The following is a 16,558-nucleotide window of genomic DNA, read 5'->3' as shown; positions in this document are numbered from 1 at the left end:
AGCTTTGGATTCTGAGGTAAAATCCAAGGAGGCTCCTGGGATAGATTCATCAGTGTTGAGTACCAAAATTGAAGAGGCCAATTTAGGGCCAGTAAAATCATCATCTTGGGCTTGTCCTGCTTGATCTTTAGTAACACCCGTGGAAGAAGAGGTAGTGGCAGAAAGGCATACCCCGAGAGGTTTCTCCAACTGAATGATAGTGCATCCACTTTCCATGCTAGCTTGTGAAATGTTCTTGTGCAAAAAATCTGTAACTGGTGATTGAGGGGGGACGCAAAAAGATCTATGCCTGGGCAGCCCCAGGCTTCTGTAATCATCTTGAATATTTGGGTGTCTGGCATCCACTCGTGTGGGTCTGACAGGTTCCTGCTCAGGCTGTCTGCTAGAATATTTTGTTTTCCTGGCAGGAACTGAGCTTGTAGATCCACTTTGCAAGCTAGAGCTGTGTTCCATAGAGTCATGGCTAGTCTGCAAAGGGGGTAGGAGTGTGAACCCTCTTGCTTGTTTATGTACCACATAACTGTGGTGTTGTCTGTCCATATCAGTAGTTGTCCTGGTTGTAGGAGATCCCTGAAAGCCAAGAGGGCATTCTGTACAGCTAACATCTATTTAAATTGATATGTAGGTGCTTCTGATCCTCTGTCCAAAAACCTTGCAGACCTTTTCCCTGAAAGTGGGCTCCCCATGCGTAATCTGAGGTGTCTGTGGTTAACACTTGGCTGGCTGGAGGCAGACTGAAGACTTTCCCTTTGTTGTGAAGACATGTCATGGTCCACCAATGGAATTCCTTTTGTAGGCAAGGCAAGGCAAGACAGCAATCTGTGTGTCTAGACTGTGGCAATGCTGGGACCATACACTTTTTAGGTACCATTGTACTTTTCTCATATGTAGTCTTGCATTTGGTATGAGAAGGATGCAGGAGGCCATGTAACCCAAAGCCTGCAGGAATTTCCTTGCAGTTAGCTGAGTTATTGACGCCAAGGTTTTGAAAGCTGAAGCCAGCTGCTGTTGTTTTTCGGATGTCAGGAATGCCATCTGGGTTGTTGTGTCTAGAAGAGCTTCCAGAAAAGTTATCTGTTGTGAGGGTGTCAAATTTGACTTTTTTATGTTCACACTGAATCCCAGGTACTTGAGTAGATTTTGAACAAATTCCAGGTGCTGGAATAAGACATCCTTGTTGTCTGCTTGAATAAGGCAGTCGTCCAGATAAGGGAAAATTTGAATTCCCTTGAGTCTGCAATAAGCTACTACTGGTGCCAGGCACTTGGTGAAGACCCTGGGTGAAGTAGACAAGCCAAAGGGCAGCGCAGAGAATTGGTAATGTTTCGAGCTGGCCTTGAACCTGAGGTATTTTCTGCACTCCTGTCTGATAGGGATGTGTAGGTAAGCCTCCTTTAAATCCAATGTCACCATCCATGCATTTTTGCTCAGCATTGGCAGGAGCTGTTGCAGAGTAAGCATCTTGAACTTTGGTATCTCCAGGAAAGTGTTTAAGACTGAGAGATCCAGGATGGGTCTCCATGAATTTTGCTTTCTGGGAACTAGGAAGAGCCTGGAGTAAAAGCCTTGGCCCATCTTTGATTGTGGAACCAGTTCTATGGCCCTCATAGCCATGAGGGATCCCACCTGGTTTAATGCCTCTGCCCATTGGTGTTTTGGTAGGTCTGGCCATCCGTTTGGTCTTGGCAAGGTATGAAAGTGGAATTTGTAACCTCTTGAAACTACATCCAGAACCCACTTGTCTTGGGTTATGTAAGTCCAATTTTGTTGAAAAAGAGAGAGTTTTCCTCCTAGAGGGGCTTCCAGGACAGAAGTTCCTGGAGCCATGCAGGGGCTGTCATTGAGCCTGTTTTCTATAAGACTGAGGTCTGCCCTCTCCACCTCTGGGGGTGGAAGCACTCCACTGTCTAGGTCTGTAAGAGGTCTGTGCTTGGGCCCTCCCTCTGGAGCACCTACATCTACCCCTCTGAGGCCTGTCCGAGCTGGGAAAGGACCAATTTTTAGTAGGCCAATTTCTGCTAAATTTTGGGGGCTGAACTTGTAAGAAATCCTTAACCGTTAGCATGGATTTTGCATGGATTTTGCCTTATCCTCCATTTTCTTTATCACCTCTTCAGCCTTAGCCCCAAACAAAACATTATGCTGAACAGGAGCATCCAGTAACTTAGCTTTCACTTGATCAAGCAAGTTTTGTTCCTTTAACCAAGCATGCCTTCTAATGACTGTGCCAGAGGCAGCCGCCCTGCAAGAAGCCTCCAAGGCATCAAAACCACAGTGTAAACCATGCTTCCCCACTTGTTCAGTGGCATGCATCAAATCGTGTAATTCCTTATTATCTGCACATGCAGTAATGGTACCCAGTTTTTGTTTCAAAACAGATAGTAGAAATTGCTGATATTTTAGCATATGAAAATGACAATTTAAAGCCCTAATAGATAAAGTAGCAGAAGTGTACACTTTTTTGCCCCATCTCTCCAAAGCTCTGGAATCCTTATCTGTTGGAATAGGGTTTTTAGGAGAGGCGGCCTTATCCCCCTTAGGACCCTGAGAAATGGTTTCTGGATCAGCAGTAGGTTTTTGTAAAGGAACTGGTGGGAGTCAGGGACCCTGTAATATCTGTCGGGCTTAGCAGGGGCTGGAACAAAGGAGTCAGGAGTTAAATTAGCATCAGAAAAGGCATCATCCACAATATCCAAAATAGGAGGAATAGCCAGGGGTCTATGTTGGGGAAGAAGAAGGAAATCGCTAAGCCTTCTCTTAGATTCTGAGTACTCCTGTCCTTCCCAGTGAAAATGTTCCCTCATGTCATGTAATATTTCCCCAAAAGAGAAATCCTCAGGAGGAGAAGCTGATGGAATGGGTTCCTCAGCATCAGAATACTCATAAGGAGGGAAAGTATATTCCTGTTCAGAGGAAGACACTGAAGAAATAGATGCCTGATCAGAAGATTCATAATCCAATTCTTGCCTTGGCCTTTTGTCTGGAGGGGGATGTGAACCCCTAAATCATGGTTAGTAAGTCCTTTGCCATTTTAAGTAGCTGTTTCTGAGATTTGGGTCCCGGATCAGAAGAGGCCTGGGCTGGTGTCTTAGATTTAGAAGGAGTCTTTGCCTTTGTCTTTGGCTTTGCCTTTATCAGAAGCTGTGTAGGCCTGAAAACCCCCTCGGAAGCCGGTACCTGCACAGCGGCTCCGGACCCATCCGAGGGAGCATTGTCCGAAGGTCCTGCATCTGGAGTGCTCAAAGGCCTAGTTGGTTCCTCGTGGGAGTCCGTTTCGGCAATCGGTACTGAAATGGCCGACGACAGGGGCTGTGAAAGTGCCTCACTGACGACGGCCGAACCTGTAGCTGGCTCTGTTTGTAAAACGTCTGATTTGGACCTCGGAGGCCTGTCCTTATCCTTGCATCATTTGTGAACTCCGGTAGTCGGAAGCGTGTCCGACGACATTTTATAATTAAATCGCCTGCCAAAGTAGTGAAAAGCAAAATTGTACCTGTACTTAATCGTACGTTGGTTAAATCTAGCATAAAACCGACAACTAGCTATGTCGTGGTCAGGGCCTAAACAAGGAATACAGTAAGAATGGAAATCCTTATGAGGTATTTGCTTCCCACAAGAAATGCAATTATTAACTTTTTCTGACATCGGACTGGAGCAAGAAAAAAGTTTCCCCAACGGGGTACTTAGCTTTGAGAAGAAGAAGTAAGTCTTCGGACTGAAGCATGAAAAATATCAGGAGTCAGCCGACCGGCACTTGCGAAGTGCTTTCACCGCACGGCAAGAAAGACTGGAGAACATGGCATCAGCTGGCAGCTTTGTACTCCTAGCGCTCTGACGTCAGGGAGCATGACTGAACAGCCGACGCCGGACCCAGACTTTGGGATTCTGGCCGACCGAGGGCTGCCTGCCGGCAGGAAGAACCCTACAGTGATGACTGCAACAGTGAAACACGATGAACATCATGCTGCAAAGCTTACTGTACAATATACAGTAGAAATATTCATACGTTCATCCATGCTTATGAGTTACATATGTCTGCTATAATGATCCCAATTTAGTCACTGCCATCCAAAGAGCTTACTAAGCAACAAGAAACAGAAGTAGAAATCTAGGCCTTTCTTACACAAACACACACCCACACCCATCACACCTGTGGACATGTGGACAATTTAGATTATCCAGTCTTCATACCGCATGCATGCCTTTAGAAGGTGAGATATAACTGAAGCATCTGGAGAACACCCATGTCAACACTGGGAGGTCATGTAGACTAAAGCAAACCAGCTAAGAACTGAAGTGAAGAACCTCTTGCTGTGAGACAATGCCACTTACTATGCTGTCCAGTGGAAATATTACTTTTCAGTAATTACCTCTTAAATATTACTTCAGCATGGTGCTCCAAGCAGGCAGTATTTCTGCTACAGTAGTGAATAAATGTGGCAAATGTAATAAAAATAGCCACATTAAGAGTGCACATAATACAAACACATCAAGCAGCTAAATGCATACGTGTATCTACATGGGAGACTTAACCACTCCTGATCCTAAAGAAAGTATCATAAAACATTTCAAGAAAAGATAACCTTTATAGGCTAACAATTCTAAACTGTACGTTAATTCATCAGATAACTGGTATAGATGGCAAAGTTTGATAAAATAAATAACATTTTTATTTTGAAAACAAAAAAGGTGAGTAAAAAAAAATGAGGGAAGAAAAAAGAGCCATCGCCTAATAGATAATTATTAACACTCGTATACAGGTTCATAGGTGGTTTTTGGACTACTGACCCGACAGTCTTTATAAGCCTAGCTGTGTGTACCCAACACAATACTACAGAAACCCAATATAAAGGATCTTGCCTAAACTCGAGATCTTAGCAATGACTGCCCATATACAGGAGTGTCACAGGTGAAATCCCTGGCAGGAATTTATGGTTTCACATTCAGACATTCAGGCTATGCTTAAACAGGGTCATAGAGGGACTCTGATGTGAACTGGTAGCTTATTCTGGAGGAGTGGCAACCTCTGAGACACATATCTGTCTCTCCAGCAGGTCCTACTTATGTCACAAGCCAGGTTAAGGTCCCTGGAGCGGGTGACCCTTGTCCCATTTGACCTGCAGATGTGCAGCACCTCTATTAGGTTTGGATCCGAGATTGCTCTGTAGGCCAAGCACAATTCTCCACTAAGTAGTCTGTATGCTACTGAGTATAGTGACAGTGGCTTCACTCTGTCAATGTATGATGTGCTGGAGACCCTGAATTTTCTTGGTAGGAAATCTCTGAGGTCTCTTGCTGCAGGTAAGTACATACCAAAGTGAGCATTGTACTCAACTACTGACCTGATGAGGGTCACGTACAGGAGTGTATGACCTCTTTCGCACTTAAGGCAATGCCTTTGCTAATGATGTGTGCAACTTACAATGCATTCCTTACTACAGTAGACAAATGGTGGTCAAAGTTTAGGCTACAGTCAACGTGCATTCCCAAGTCTCTCACTACTGAGTTGTTACTTAGGGTATTATTATTTATATGATAGTCTGCAGGGATATCATTTCTACTGAAGGGGATAACAATGCATCTTTTTTGCACTGAATTTGAGTCCATGGCTTTAACACCAATCACTGGTTTGTGTAAGTCCCTCTTGAAGTATATCGACACTGTTTGGGGATTCAATGATTGCACCTAATTTGCAGTTGTCACCAAACTTAGTCAGCCGCAACCTCTCTGTTTTGGCTGAACTTTTGAGAAGTATATTCCAAACAATACAGGGCCCAGCACTGACCCCTGGGGACCCCCACTGGTGACAGGTCTGCTGGTTGAGGTACAGTCCCCAACTTGTCAGTGAGCCAATTAGCAAGTCACCTGATAACATAAGGGTTAATATTTAACTGGGAGAGGTCATCAAGGATGCCCAAATGTGGGGCTGTGTCGAAGGCCTTGGCTAAGTCAAGGTAGGCTGTATACACAGTTCTGCCTTCGTCTATGGCTCTGTTGATGTTTTTGAAGAAGTCCACCAGGTTTAACAGGCATGACCTGCCCATAACAAAGCCAAACTGTGTCAGATCAAGGTTTGGAGATCACTTATATCCTTATTTATAAGGCCCATGATGATTCGTTCCATGGCATTACAGATAAGGCTGGTTAAGCTTATGGATCTGTAGTTCCCAGGGTCTGTTGTTGCACCTCCTTTATGAAGGGAGATCATGGTTGTAGTTTTCCATTCAGCAGGGGCAAAACCAGTACTCAGGCTGTGGCTGAACAGAGTACCTAATGGAGTTGCTAACTCACATTTTAGACCATTTAAAATGCAACCTGGGATGCTATCTGGTCCCATAGAGGCTGTTTTTGCCCTTGGACAGGGCATTAATGACTTGCACTTCGGAGATGCAAGGTGGGGAGATGTAGATAAAGAAGTTATGTACTCACCATAACGTTCTATGTGAGTTGTCCATCTCGCCTTCATTCTTACTGATGGGTTCAGAGCTAATCCTCAGCTCCGAGTCGGCCTACAAGAAAGCTCAAGGTCTTCAGACAGCTCGAGGCCAAGTCCCTGTCACATGATGCACCTTGAGTTACCTCAGATCTTGTTTACTGCATCTAATAAACCCATAGAAAGACTGAGCAACCAGGATAAAACTAGTATCTTGGTCCTCAAAAAACCCTGGAGGGTGTAGGAGAGTGGGAAGTAGGAATGAAGGCGAGATGAGCAACTCACATGGAACGTTATGGTGAGTACATAACTTCTTTATGTGAAGTTGTTCTATCTCACCGTTCATTCTTACAGATGAGTAGCGTCCCAAGCACCATCTTTCTCGGGCAGCTCATGGGAGTATGTTTTTCAGAACAGTAGAACCAAAGGAGGCCCTGTCAACTTTGTAATGAATGATAAAGGTATGAGGTCTTGACCAAGTGGCTGCTTCACAAATGTCTATAGGAAGCCTAGAAGAAAAGGCAGAAAATGTGGACACTGCTCTGGTAGAATGAGCCTTAATTTTATGCTGTAAGGGTAATTTGGCAGCTGAATAAGTGCAGGTGATGCAATCAGATAGCCATCTAGATAGTGTTGTTTTTGCCAGTGGCATACCTTTCCTAGAATCTGAAAAGGAAACGAAAAGTTGTTCTGATTTTCTGAATTCTTTTGTTCTATCCAGGTAAAATCTGAGTTGTCTATGAACATCAAGTTTGTGCAGCATATACTCTAAGTTGTTGGTATGTTTGGGGAAGAACACAGGTTAACTCTATGATCTGGTTCAGGTTAGCTTCAGTACAAACTTTAGGCAAAAATGAAGGATTTGTTCGCAGAGACACTCTGTCAGCATGGAAAATCAAATAAGGAGACTTTAGACAAGGCTTGTAGCTCTGATACTCTACGGGCAGATGAAATGGCTACTAAAGATAGCTTTCCAAGACAAATATTTCAAATCACATGTGGAAGCAGGCTCAAAAGCTGGTAGGATAATGCGAGAAAGCATGGAATTTAGGTTCCATGGAGCATAAGGGGACTTCACAGGTGGCCTGAGATGGAAAGTTCCTTTGAGAAAAGCTTTAGATAGCTTGTGTGACATTATGTTCAATCCATCAAAGCCAAGGTGAAAATTAGACATGGCCGCCAGCTGTACCCGAACTGTAGCTGTCGCAGCTCCTATATTGAAGAGCATAGTCAAAAATTCTAAGAATGCGGAAATGGGGGCTTAATAGGGATCAATGTTATTTTGAGAAGCCCATATAGAACATTTTCTCCATTTGCTAAGGTACAATTTTTCTAGTGAAGGACTTGAGAAGATATCAAAATATGCTGGGTTTCGTTTGAGAGGTTATGGAACCTGGCTATGTTGGGAATTGGGGCGGCCAAGTTGTCAATTTCAGGGACTGAAGAGAGGGATGAAGAGACCCCCAAAAGATGCGTCAGAAGGTCAGGAACTGGGTCCAGAATCCAAGGCTCTTCTAACAGATGTAGTCGAAGGAAGGGGAACCAAATCTGACTAGGCCAATGAGGGGCTATTAGAATGATGCTCCTTCCCAGGGCTTTTGCTTTCTGTAGTACTTCGGTTATTGGTGGGAATGCACAGAGGAGACCCAGAGGACAATCATGTACAAGTGCCTTGGGGCTTCTCCCAGAGGGGGAAACAGGGCAAAGTAGCTTCTGTATTTTGTGTTCAATTGGGAGGCAAAAAGGGCACAGCAAGGCTGGCCCCACCTGTGGAATATTTTCTCTGCTATCTCTTTTTTGAGGGACCACTCGTGAAGCAACAAGATTGCCCTGCTCAGTTTGTCTGCAATCACGTTGGATTTCCACGGGATAGGCGTTGCTATCAGAAAGCGCTGGAAGGATGTATCCTACTGCCATACTCTTAGAGCTTCGCAACAAAGGGGGTAAGACCTGGTTCCTCCTTGTTTGTACAAGTACCAGACCACTGACATGTTGTCTGTCTGAATCGCAATTGTCCCCAGAGGGAAAGAGTCCTGAAAGTACTGCAATGCCAAAAGTAATGCTCTCATCTCTAGGACTGATATGCAGATGTGTCTCCTGTTCGGTCAGTATGCCTTGGGCTGTTCTTCCCTGAAAATCCCCCCCACACACACTATCAGGGAAGCATCCGTGGTCACTCTGGCTGCTGGTAAAGGAAGGATAAAAGGACAACCTATCGTTACATGAAGAGAGGTCAACCACCGCCGAAGATCATTTTTGCAAGTGTCTGTGACAATTATGAGATGAGACATTGGGAGCTCTTAGTAAGACCACTGAATGAATATCAACCATTGTAGAATCCACATGTGCATGCGACCCAATGGTATCGCTAATACTGCAGCTGCCTTCATGCCTAACAATGTTAGCAATTCTGATACTGAAGCCTTGTCTCTGGATATGATGTTGTGGACCTGCTGACAAAGTAGTAGAACTCTTTCTGCTGGAAGTTTTAAAGTAGTGGTGGTGGTGTCCACTTCTGCTCCGATAAAAATGATACGTTGTGATGGCGACAAGGCAGATTTTACTGAATTTATGGTAATGCCCAGATGATTGCAGAGAGTAAGAGTGGTGTCCCTGGCTTGTATTAGCTGATGCCAGGTGGTGGCGGTGAGGAGCCAATCGTCTAAGTATGGAAAAGTACAGTTGTGTACCTACCATAAATGTAGATGTTTGAGTGTATTCACTGTTGCAGTCATTACAATTGGGTTATCCTGCTGGCAGGCTACCCGCAGACGGCCTGAATTCCAAATTCTAGGTCCGGCGTCGGTTGCTGTCACCTCCTCCTCCTGACGTCAGTGCGCCAGGGGTATAAAAGATGCAGCCGACGCCATTTTCTTCAGTTTTTCTTGCCCCAAATGTCAGGTGCCCCCAAAGGGGAAGGCTAAAAATGTCAATAAAGCATACATGCACCAAAGTAAATTATTCTTTCCTCTTACCAGCAAATACATCACATAGGTTGTATAGAATAGAGAAGTACAGATAAGTTCCAGCAAAGATAAGGGGGGTGGTGGGTGGGTAACCTGGACTGCAACAGTGAACACACTCGAACATCTACATTTATGGTAGGTACACAACTGTACTATGTTCATTGTGTTTCACTGTTGCAGTCATTATAATTGGATTGAATCCCAAAGCTAAGGTTGGGAGGTTGGAGCTAAATAGGATTAGGAGCGACTGTGAGGCCCTGCAGAACTGCAGTGGCAAAGCCTGCCCTGGATTTAGAGTAGAGTGGTAAGTGATAGTGCTTTGTAAAAGTGTGCACTGAGCTCCAGGTTGCAGCCTCTAAAATGTCTTTGGTTGGTACTCCTCTGAGGAAGGCTGCTGAAGTGGCTAATGGTCTGGTTGAATGTGGCCTAATGGCCTTAGGCACTGATTTGTCATGTTGTGAATAGCAGAAACGAATGCAGTGGCCTATCCACTTTGAAATAGTCTGCTTTGAGACAGCCTTTCCTTGTAATCCTGCAGCATATGCCACTAGTAATTGCTCAGTCTTTCCGAAAGCTTTGGTTCTGTCCAGGTAGAAGCGCAGCTGTCTGTGCATGTCCAAAGAATGCAGAAGTCTCTCACCCTTATTCTGTGGGTTTGGATAAAAGGTAGGTAAGTGAATAGTTTGGTTAAGGGCCACACTGGACACTACCTTGGGCATAAAAGTCGGGTTTGTCCTCAGAGAAATCCTATCTGGATGGAAAATGATAAAAGGTTCCACAGCCATGAGTGCCTGTAGCTCTGAGACTAGTCTTGCAGAGGTTATTGCTAGGAGCAGAACTGTTTTCCAAGATAAAAATTGTATATCAGCTGTAGCGGCTGGTTCAAAAGGAGGCAGGGTGAGTTTTTTCCAAGACATAATTGAGGTCCCATGCAGGTATTGGTGATCTCCTTGGAGGCCTTAAGTTTTTGGCTCCTCTGAGGTACTGCCTTAGCAAAGGATGAGAAAAAAACAGGTGGCTCTGTATTGTAATGAGCCGAAATGGCAGAGGCATGAATCTTAATTGAGGAAAAGGATAGGCCTTTGTCCAGCATCTCAGTTAAGTATTGCAAAATCTGAGGAATACTTGGTACAATCATGTCAATTCCTTGTGCCTGGTTCCAAGCACAGAATCTCTTCCATTTTTCAGCATAAGATTTTCTGGTACTAGGCCTCCTGGCCTCCAAAATAACATCCATCACCACTTTAGAAAGAGGAGTGTGTTGAATGACTAAATTATCCACCATGCTGCCAGAATTAAGGTCTTGAGTTGGCTGTGCAGGATCTGGCTGTTTTGTTGGGAAAGTAAGTGAGGAATTTGAGGTAACATCCAGGCTGGGCATTGAGACAGGTTCCTTAGGATTGGGTACCAGTGCTGGCGGGGCCAGTCTGAGTCAATCAGTATCATTTTTTGGCTTCTCTTGTCTGACCTTTAGGAGTACCTTGGGGAGGAGGGGCAGTGGAGGAAAGGCATATACTGTTATTTTTTCCCAACTGAAAGATAGAGCATCCACTTTCCATGCTTGCTTGTCATAGGTCCCTGTGCAGAATCTCTGTAGTTGGCAGTTGTGAGAGGAGGCAAAAAGATCTATGTCCGGGCATCCCCATTTCCTTGTTATTATGCTAAATATTTGCAGATCCAGTTTCCACTCATGGGGATCCATGAGGTTTCTGCTTAGTTCATCTGCCAGAGTATTTATCTTTCCTGGCAGGAATTGTGCCTGCAGATGTACTTGGTAAGTCAATGCTGTGTCTCACAAAGTCATGGCTAGTCTGCAAAGGGGATAGGAATGAGTGCCTCCCTGCTTGTTTATGTACCACATGACTGTGGTATTGTCCGTTTTTATCAGTAGTTGTCCCTGATGAAGTTGGTCCTTGAAGGCTGTCAGGGCATTCAGAACAGCTAGCATCTCTTTTTGATTGATATGTAGATGCATTTGGCTTGCAGGCCATGTGCCCTGAATACATCTTCCTGCCATGTGAGCCCCCCAGGCATAATCTGACGAATCTGTTGTTAATGTTTACCTGGCTGTGGGTAAAGTGAAGGGTTGTCCCTTGTTGTGATGACAGGCCCTTGCCCACCATCGAAACTCCTGTTGCAGGCAGGGAATGAGGGTAATTATTGTTTCCAGGCTGTGACAATGTTGAGTCCAAACACTTTTTAGATACCATTGAAGTTTCCTCATATGCAGTCTTGCATATGGAATTAGCAGAATGCAGGGTGCCATGAAGCCCAAAGCCTGCAGAATTTTTCTTGCAGATAACTGGGCCTTTGTTACAAACAATTTGAAATAAGTAGTCAGTTGCCTTTGTTTGTCTGGCGTGAGATAAGCCATCTGGGCAGTTGTATTTAAGCTTGCACCCAGGAATATTATCTCTTGAGAGGGTACAAGTTTTGATTTCTTTTCGTTTACCGTGTACCCTACACATGCTAGTAATCTTTTTACAAACGCCAGATGTTGTAATAAAATGTCCTAGTTCTCTGCTTGAATGAAGCAGTCGTCCAAGTAAGGATATATTTGTATTCCTCTTTGTCTGCAAATTGCAATTACTGGAGCCAGGCATTTTGTGAAGACCCTGGGCGCAGTAGATAAGCCAAAGGGCAGTGCAGAGAATTGGTAGTGCATTGAACCAGCTATGAATCTGAGGTATCTTCTGCATGACTGTCTGATTGGGACATGCAGGTTTGCCTCTTTTAGGTCTAGAGTCACAAACCAAGTCTTCTTGCCCAGCATGGGCAGAAGCTACTGTAGAGTCAACATTTTGAATTTTGGAATATCCAGACATGTGTTTAGAATAGATAGGTCCAGTATTGGTCTCCAGGCTCTGTCCTTTCTGGGCACCAAGAACAGTCTTGAGTAAAATCCTTGTCCCTGCTCTTGCTCTGGTACTTGCTGAATGGCCCTCATGTCTTGCTTTTGTGGCTTTGCCCATTGATATTTTGGCAGATCTGGCAAACCGTGTGACCTTGGCAGGGTATGAAAGCGAAACTTGTAGCCTTGTGACACTATGTTCACGACCCATTTGTCCTGGGTTATTATGTGCCAATTTTGATGAAAAAGTGCTAGTTTTCCCCCTAAATGTGCTGCCAGAAGATAAGTGCTTGGCTCAGGCAGGGGAAAGTCATTGGGACTATTTCCTGTATGGCTGTGATTTGTCTTCTCCGCTTTTGGAGGTAGAAGCACCCCATTGTTTAAGACCTGTATTTGCCTTGGGGCTGGGACCTGCCTCTAGGGCGTCTGTATCTGCCCCTTTGTGGCCTGTCTGACACTGGAAATGACCAATACTTTGTAGGCCAGTGTCTGCTAAATCTTGGAGGCTGTACCTGTAAGAAATCCTTGACTGTTTGCATAGATTTTGCTTTGTCTTACATTTTCTTCAACACCTCCTCTGCTTTAACACCAAACAAGGTATCATGCTATAATGGAGCATCTAATAATTTTGCTTTCACATGATCAGGCAGATTCTGTTCCTTTAACCAAGCATGCCTCCTGATGACAGAACCTGTAACAGCGGCCCTGCAGGAGGCCTCCAGAGAATCAAAACCACATTGCAAAGTATGCTTTCCCACTTGTTCAGCTGCATGCAATAAATCCTGCATTTCTTTGTTTTCTGCACATTCAGAATTTATCAACATTTTCTGTTTAAGCAGTGACATAATATACTGCTGATATTTAAGCATATGAAACAGACAATTTAAAACCCTTATAGCCAAGGTAGCAGAAGTGTAAATCTTTTTCCCCATCTGTCCAGTGCCCTAAAATCCATGTCAGAGGGGGTAGGGTTTTTTGCAGTGGAAGCTTTTACCCCTTTGGGACCCTGAGAGAGAGTTTCTGGGTCAGCAGCAGGGTTTTTAAAAAGAAATTTATGGGAATCAGGAACCCTGTAGTATCTGTCTGGCTTAACAGGAGCTGGAAGCAAGGAGTCAGGAGTCAGACTGGACTCGGAAAAAACATCATCTACAATGTCTAACACAGGAGGAATAGCAAGGGGCCTGTGCTGAGGCAGTAAAAGGAAGTCTCTGAGCCTTTTCTTAGATTCTGAATAATCTTGGCTCTCCCAGTGAAAATGCTACCTCATGGTATGCAGTTTCCCCAAAAGAATAATCCTCAGGAGGAGAGGCTGAAGGGATAGATTCTTCAGCATCAGAATCTTCATAGGGAGGAAGAAAGTATTCCCGATCAGAAGAGGAATCAGATGAAATGGAAACCTGATCTGAAGATTCATATTCTGTCTTTTGCCTAGGCCTCTTATCACGAGGGGGATGGGAACCCCTGATCAAAGTAATTAGGTCTTCGGCCATTTTGAGCATCTGTTTTTTTAGGCATGGAAGCCTGTCCATGGGGCTGCTGCACTTGTTTCTTTGTCTTTAAAGGTGCTTTAGTCTTTGCCTTTGAAGCTGAAGTCGGTTTTACATATAACTGTGTTAGCCTGAAAACACCCTCAGAAGCCGATGCCTGCTCAGCGGCTCCAGACCCATCTGAGGGAAGAGTTCCCGAGGTTCCAATACCTTGAGTTTCCAGTGGCCTAGTCGGCTCCATGTGGGAGTCGGTAGCGGCCTGCGGCTCCAAAATAGCGGGTGTCAGAGGCTGCGAAAGCGTCTCACTGAGAACCGGCGAACCGGCGACTGGCTTAGCAGAAGCCTCGTCATCAGTTTTGGACCTCGGATGCTTGTCCTTTTCTTTTTCCTTGCGTTTCTTGTGAACTGTGGTAGTCGGATGGCTATCCGACAACATTTTGTAATCAAATCTTCTGCCAAAATAGTGAAATGCAAAATCGTACCAACGCTTAATAGTGAGTTGGTTAAATCTAGCAGAGAACCTACAATTAGAAACATCGTGGTCAGGCCTAGGTAAGGAATACAGTAGGAATGAAAGTCCTTATGAGGTATTTGCTTCCCACAAGAAATACAATTATTAACTTTTTCTGACATCGGTCTGGAGCAAGAAAAAGTTTCCCCAACAGGGTACTTAACTTTTAATGAAAGCTTCGGATCTGAAATTCGAACACGAAAATCTCAGGAGTCGGCCGACCGGCACTTGTGAACTGCTTTTGCTTCAGGCACCGCGCTTCAAGAAAGACTGAAGAAAATGGCGTCGGCTGCATCTTTTATACCCCTAGCGCACTGACGTCAGGGAGGAGGCGACAGCAACTGACGCCGGACCTAGACTTTGGAATTCAGGCCGACTGCGGGTAGCCTGCCAGCAGGATAGCCCAATTGTAATGACTGCAACAGTGAAACACGATGAACATCACCTGTAATCCTAAACTCCTCAGGTGAGCTGTGACCACTGCCATACATATGGTGAATACTCTGGGGGCTGTAGTGAGACCAAAGGGCTGGGCTTGGAACTGGTAATGACTGACTCCCAGCCAGAAGCGCAGATGATACCTGGATCGTCTGGCCATTTTTATATGGTAGCACGGATCCTGTAGATCTATCGAGCACATCCAATTGTCCTTCCCTAAAAAGGGAAGTATTGACTGAAGCATGACTATCCGGAACTTCTCTTTTTTGACAGATCTGTTTAGTCTGCTGAGGTCCAAAATAGGCCTCCAGTCCCCTGTCTTTTTTGGAACTAAAAAGAATCTTTAGTAAGTTCTGGATCCTGTCTGGTCTGCTGGGACTGGTTGGATGACTCTTTCTTAGCAATATTTGGACCTCTACTGTTGCTTGTTCCTTGCAACTGGGTAACATCCGGGATTTTGGTTGTCAATGGAGGGGGAGTGGCAAAAGGAATGAAATATCCTCTGGAAACTATACTTTGGACCCAGTTGTTATTTATTTTGAGCCAGGCATCTGGATACAAAGATAAGCGATCCCCGACTGCCTCCTGAGTAGGACAGCCGGGCCTCCTTTCAGGAGCACTGGTAGGGCTTCCCAAAGAACTGGTCTCTGTCGCCCTGGTTTTGCGGACCCCCTCTGCCGCAACGAGGTGTCTTTCATTATTGCCACATCCTCTGCCCGTGGAGCGGGGTTCACCACGTGTGTCCAGAAAGGCTCCTTGGGCTTTTTGGAACCACATCTTTCCTCCCTTTTGACCCTTGGGGTAGGGTCTGGTAGGTGTGGAAAAACAGACAGACAGCAGACAGAGTCTTTCCTTCCTGATCACACCTGGTCAAAGTTTCCTTAACTTTGGGCTCGAACAGGGACAAGCCATCAAAAGGGGTGTTGACAAAGGATGACTTAAAGGGCTCTGCAAAGGAACACAAGCGCATCCAGGAATGTCTTCTGAGAGCAATTCCTGTACCTGCTGCCCTACTCGTTCCATCAGCTGCATATAAAATGAGGCGTGTGGATGGGTTCACTATGGAATTGAGGGAAGCAAGCTGGGAGGCAACTTTGTCTGAAGCTCCTGCAGCCAATGTACCCTGAACAGCATCTCCAAACTCTTTAAGGAGGTCTCTTTGTAGTCTCGTAAAATGTGTGAGATAGTTCAGTGAATGCATGGCAAAATTTTATGAACTGTATGTGCACTTCCCGTATCTATCCATGATCTTAGAGTCTCTGTTAGGAGAATGGATAGATGAAGTTTCTGACATCTCCTTTTTGGTGGCTGCCGCCACCACCATGGCATCAACTAGCACTCCCTTGGTGAAGAAAGACTTATCCTGAGGATCATAAATAAATTTATTAGGCCTCTTAGGGACAGGCTCCATGGTGTCCGGAGACTCCCAAGCCCTTCATGAGACCAACTAGCTCCATGAGCTTATCGAAGGGCAGAGACACCCAAGAGGTGGAGGGTTGAGACCCGAAAGTCTTCAGGAGAACTGACTCATCTTCAGTAGGGTTGGTGGGCTTCCAGCCACCCCTCTGCCTAACGATTTCTAATATCTCAGCAAATGAGAGATCTTCAGAAGGGGACCGTGGGGACCTTTCTGATCCATCTAAGTCGGTGTTAGACATGACAGACTCCTATGGGGAGACTAGGTGCTTCCTCTTGCAATTCTCTTCCTGGGAACCTCATCAGTGGGAACTTCTGGTAAAGTCTCAGAAGAGCAGGGGCCACCCAGTGGGACTTCCTGAGGCTCAGGGTTTCTATGCTTCAACAGGATCTGTGAGGCAGAAGTGGCAACAGACACTTTTGGGGAGGAGGTAGTTGGACCCGAAGATGTAGATG

The 16,558-nt window shown here is 45.1% G+C and overlaps 1 protein-coding gene across 2 annotated transcripts in view; it reads right to left on the bottom strand.

Moving 5' to 3' along the window:
• The window catches only part of CLPX (caseinolytic mitochondrial matrix peptidase chaperone subunit X), a 1,745,917-nt gene that overhangs the window by 825,819 nt on the left and 903,540 nt on the right, over positions 1–16,558 (bottom strand). The window lies entirely within an intron of this gene.

Source organism: Protopterus annectens, chromosome 7.part1 (assembly GCF_019279795.1).
Source record: "Protopterus annectens isolate FY-2018-M chromosome 7.part1, PAN1.0, whole genome shotgun sequence".
NCBI lineage: Eukaryota > Metazoa > Chordata > Ceratodontiformes > Protopteridae > Protopterus > Protopterus annectens.
The sequence above is the reverse complement of the archived record's forward strand: the minus strand, read 5'-3'. Positions and strand labels throughout refer to the sequence as shown.